General features: G+C 54.0%; 1 non-coding gene across 1 annotated transcript in view; it reads left to right on the top strand.

Annotated features, from left to right (window-relative positions):
• Nucleotides 1-3410: 3410 nt before the first annotated feature.
• The window catches only part of LOC124732909, a 1909-nt gene continuing 319 nt past the window's right edge, over nucleotides 3411-5000 (top strand). Inside the window, exon 1 of the ribosomal RNA XR_007008857.1 lies at nucleotides 3411-5000. This exon is cut by the window's right edge and continues 319 nt beyond it. This is a non-coding gene — a ribosomal RNA (small subunit ribosomal RNA).

Here is a 5000-nt window from a genome sequence, read left to right as displayed (position 1 = left end):
GTGGCTCTGCCGCACGAAGCCGTGGACCGGCAATGACGCCACCCGCACCCGTTCGTGCACCACCCCAACCGCCAAACTCGCACCTCCAGCGGATGAACGGCGGACGTTTCCCGCACTCGTAAAGTGCAATCCACCCCTATAACTTGCGTTTCATGAAGAGTTATTTCCAATATGCGACATTCCCGCTGTCCGTATACATGAGCCGCGACCTGTACCACTTACGAGCGAGAGACGCGATCGCGTTGCTCACTGTACGGCGTCCGATACCGAGCCATCAGCATGTCGGTCCCCATGCGCGTTGCACTCGCACTCGCAGTCGCAAAAACGTGGGGCAAATATATTACGCGGAAGAGTTATAACAGACCGAGCCCCACTGCATGGGGGGAGTCTTTGTCACTAATGTACACAGATGGAACATTTTGGACTGGAACCAGATTACCCGTACACACGGCGCTGATTAGTAATCAATGCAGAGCCATCAAACTACAGCAAATATACACAACTGTCCGTATACATGCTGAAAGAGTCTGCCCAAAATGGGAACCACACGTCAGCCAGACACTCTGATCACGCACCACTCTCTGCTTCTAACAGGCGCACATACAATATGTAAGCACCAGCATGGAACAACATCCAGTGCATCTTCTCCGCCACATTACACAATCCACACTATCACAACCAGACCAGGAGGTCCGTGCGGAAAATACAATATCCCAGCCTTTCGACATCCACCATTGCGCAGACCAGGCACCAACACCCACACATGTCCTATACAACGGTGCACCCAACATCACAATAGTACCTCCTGTCACAGCGCACAAACAATGACATGAGTCAAAGACACAGGTCTCACACAAGCATAGAATTGGAGCGCCGCCTCTAATAAGCCAAAGGTGCATCCTGACGTGACAAATCTGATCATGTCACAAGCATTCACTTACTATAATCACTATCAACGAACCTGCCGCCCCCGCCCCCCCCCCCCCTACACCTTTCCGTACAACAACGTGTAACCTAACCTAACCTAACCTAACCTATGTTGTACCTTAACCTAACCTATGTTGTACCTTAACCTAACCTATGTTGTACCTTAACCTAACCTATGTTGTACCTTAACCTAACCTATGTTGTACCTTAACCTAACCTATGTTGTACCTTAACCTAACCTATGTTGTACCTTAACCTAACCCATGTTGTACCTTAACCTAACCCATGTTGTACCTTAACCTAACCCATGTTGTACCTTAACCTAACCCATGTTGTACCTTAACCTAACCCATGTTGTACCTTAACCTAACCCATGTTGTGCCTCAACCTAACCCATGTTGTGCCTCAACCTAACCCATGTTGTGCCTCAACCTAACCCATGTTGTGCCTTAACCTAACCCATGTTGTGCCTCAACCTAACCCATGTTGTGCCTTAACCTAACCCATGTTGTGCCTTAACCTAACCCATGTTGTGCCTTAACCTAACCCATGTTGTGCCTTAACCTAACCCATGTTGTGCCTTAACCTAACCCATGTTGTGCCTTAACCTAACCCATGTTGTGCCTTAACCTAACCCATGTTGTGCCTTAACCTAACCCATGTTGTCGCCTTAACGTAACCCACGTTGTCGCCTAAACCTGCTCTGTAATTGTTATACGACTCGTTCAATTACTGTAGTGTTGCCCACCCGCAACCCTCGCAATATAGTTCGCTACTCGCACTGCCCGCACCCCTGTGTATCGCTTCATGTTAAACACCTTGCAAGTCTTGCTCACTTTCCACATGCTCCTGCTGTACACTGTAATGTGGATGGCAGCAGGACGTACATGCCGCCCCTCCCCACGTCCCCACCTTGCCCCCTGCCTTCGCAAGCTGGTTGGTGAGAAGTTTGCATGTTCAATGCCCTTCGCATGCGACGTACTCAGGCTACGTTGTGGTGCGGCCTGTGTCAACTGTCCGCTGATGTCGTACGCGTGAACCACAATCTGTACTGCACATTCGTCCTTATGTACTGAATGATACATCGTGGCACATGTGTGACCGCACAACGACTGCGCCCAAAAACGGCGGACCATACAGTGCAAATATTGTGCACGCAGCTACGTGTCGTCTCCCTATGAGAGCTGGATTGCAGTGTGGTACGCCATAGAGACGTGTGGGAGGAACGGACGCCGTGGATGGCGATCAGCATGAGCTGTCTGTTGATGTATTCGGACCTAGTCGTCTCTCCTCACACACCGTGATGGCATGGTGCACCGCGTTCCATATCTGCGACATGCTACAGAGGCCGGTTGACAGTCGTTCGAGCAATGGACATCGCATACGTACGGGGGCCACCTTCCACGTATTGTCTAGGCGTGCACATTTTGTTGCGTGTATGTGGGCAGACGTAGTGTGGCGTGACACCTGACACAGGCATGCAATAATCGTTGAAGTTGCAAATGGCGATGGACGCCTGCGTTTTCTGGTGAAGTTACGCAAATGAACAAATGGTAACCTGTTGTGGTGCGGTTGTTCTCGCTAGGGGTGAATCGGTGATGGCGACGATAGGTTGAGGTACTAACCGGTTGTTCCAGCGATACCCACCATGCCGACGAAACTGAACGGCATCTGGGTGTGAAGCGATACGCGGCGGTGGCTGGGTGGGACCGTCCCCGGCCGGTGAGGGGGCGCCTCCCGGCGTGCTGGCCGCGCGGTGCGTGGGCGCACGCGCTACAGCCGGCTGGTGGGGGCGGCCAGTGGCAGGCGCGCCGGCCGACGGACGCGGCAGGCGTCGCAGCTGCGCGCCGGCGCACCCTGCGCGCGGCGCCGTGCGGCCAAAGTAGGTCCTCGCGGGCCCGGTGCGAAGCGCGGTGGACATCTTCAGTGTGCTGGTCCGATTGAGGACTGTGTGCGTTGAGGATGCGCCGCCGCCCGGCGCTCGGCGCCGCGACGCCGTCTGCTGCTCGGTCGCCCCAGCGGTTCTCGCTGGTGGTTTGTATCGCAGCTGTGCGGATGTGTTGGCGCGTGCGCTGTGCTGGGAGAGTTCGCTTCGGCACCCAAGTGGGGCTTTTGTCCTTCTGTGGCGCTGGCGTTGGAGCTGCCGGTCACCGTAGGTGGCGCGTGTTGTCTCCCGCCGGCAATGCCACGACAGCACGCTCCCGGGCCTCTGTCGGCAGCGGCAAGCTCAGTTGGGAGCACGGGTGGTCGCACCGAAAGCGTCTACTCGCCTAACTCCGGGCGATTGCGCCTCTCTCGAACCCGACCAAGTACTTGGGACGGCGCTGCGCGCCGCCGGGACCTGAGAGGGTTTCGAGGTGTATTGTGCAGGGGAGCTCAGCCTCCTCCTGTTTGCAGAATGATTGAGCGGACGCTTGCGTGTTCGCGCGGGCCCCCGGGACACACTCCCGGGCGGCCGGCTGCTCAGCTCTAGTTGACGCAGCTCCCTGGTTGATCCTGCCAGTAGTCATATGCTTGTCTCAAAGATTAAGCCATGCATGTCTCAGTACAAGCCGCATTAAGGTGAAACCGCGAATGGCTCATTAAATCAGTTATGGTTCCTTAGATCGTACCCACGTTACTTGGATAACTGTGGTAATTCTAGAGCTAATACATGCAAACAGAGTCCCGACCAGAGATGGAAGGGACGCTTTTATTAGATCAAAACCAATCGGTCGGCTCGTCCGGTCCGTTTGCCTTGGTGACTCTGAATAACTTTGGGCTGATCGCACGGTCCTCGTACCGGCGACGCATCTTTCAAATGTCTGCCTTATCAACTGTCGATGGTAGGTTCTGCGCCTACCATGGTTGTAACGGGTAACGGGGAATCAGGGTTCGATTCCGGAGAGGGAGCCTGAGAAACGGCTACCACATCCAAGGAAGGCAGCAGGCGCGCAAATTACCCACTCCCGGCACGGGGAGGTAGTGACGAAAAATAACGATACGGGACTCATCCGAGGCCCCGTAATCGGAATGAGTACACTTTAAATCCTTTAACGAGTATCTATTGGAGGGCAAGTCTGGTGCCAGCAGCCGCGGTAATTCCAGCTCCAATAGCGTATATTAAAGTTGTTGCGGTTAAAAAGCTCGTAGTTGGATTTGTGTCCCACGCTGTTGGTTCACCGCCCGTCGGTGTTTAACTGGCATGTATCGTGGGACGTCCTGCCGGTGGGGCGAGCTGAAGGCGTGCGACCGCCTCGTGCGTGCTCGTGCGTCCCGAGGCGGACCCCGTTGAAATCCTACCAGGGTGCTCTTTATTGAGTGTCTCGGTGGGCCGGCACGTTTACTTTGAACAAATTAGAGTGCTTAAAGCAGGCAAGCCCGCCTGAATACTGTGTGCATGGAATAATGGAATAGGACCTCGGTTCTATTTTGTTGGTTTTCGGAACCCGAGGTAATGATTAATAGGGACAGGCGGGGGCATTCGTATTGCGACGTTAGAGGTGAAATTCTTGGATCGTCGCAAGACGAAGAGAAGCGAAAGCATTTGCCAAGTATGTTTTCATTAATCAAGAACGAAAGTTAGAGGTTCGAAGGCGATCAGATACCGCCCTAGTTCTAACCATAAACGATGCCAGCCAGCGATCCGCCGCAGTTCCTCCGATGACTCGGCGGGCAGCCTCCGGGAAACCAAAGCTTTTGGGTTCCGGGGGAAGTATGGTTGCAAAGCTGAAACTTAAAGGAATTGACGGAAGGGCACCACCAGGAGTGGAGCCTGCGGCTTAATTTGACTCAACACGGGAAACCTCACCAGGCCCGGACACCGGAAGGATTGACAGATTGATAGCTCTTTCTTGATTCGGTGGGTGGTGGTGCATGGCCGTTCTTAGTTGGTGGAGCGATTTGTCTGGTTAATTCCGATAACGAACGAGACTCTAGCCTGCTAACTAGTCGCGTGACATCCTTCGTGCTGTCAGCGATTACTTTTCTTCTTAGAGGGACAGGCGGCTTCTAGCCGCACGAGATTGAGCAATAACAGGTCTGTGATGCCCTTAGATGTTCTGGGCCGCACGCGCGCTACACTGAAGGAATCA

This window comes from Schistocerca piceifrons, unplaced genomic scaffold, assembly GCF_021461385.2.
Source record: "Schistocerca piceifrons isolate TAMUIC-IGC-003096 unplaced genomic scaffold, iqSchPice1.1 HiC_scaffold_137, whole genome shotgun sequence".
NCBI lineage: Eukaryota > Metazoa > Arthropoda > Insecta > Orthoptera > Acrididae > Schistocerca > Schistocerca piceifrons.
This window is presented reverse-complemented; position numbering and strand designations above follow the sequence as displayed.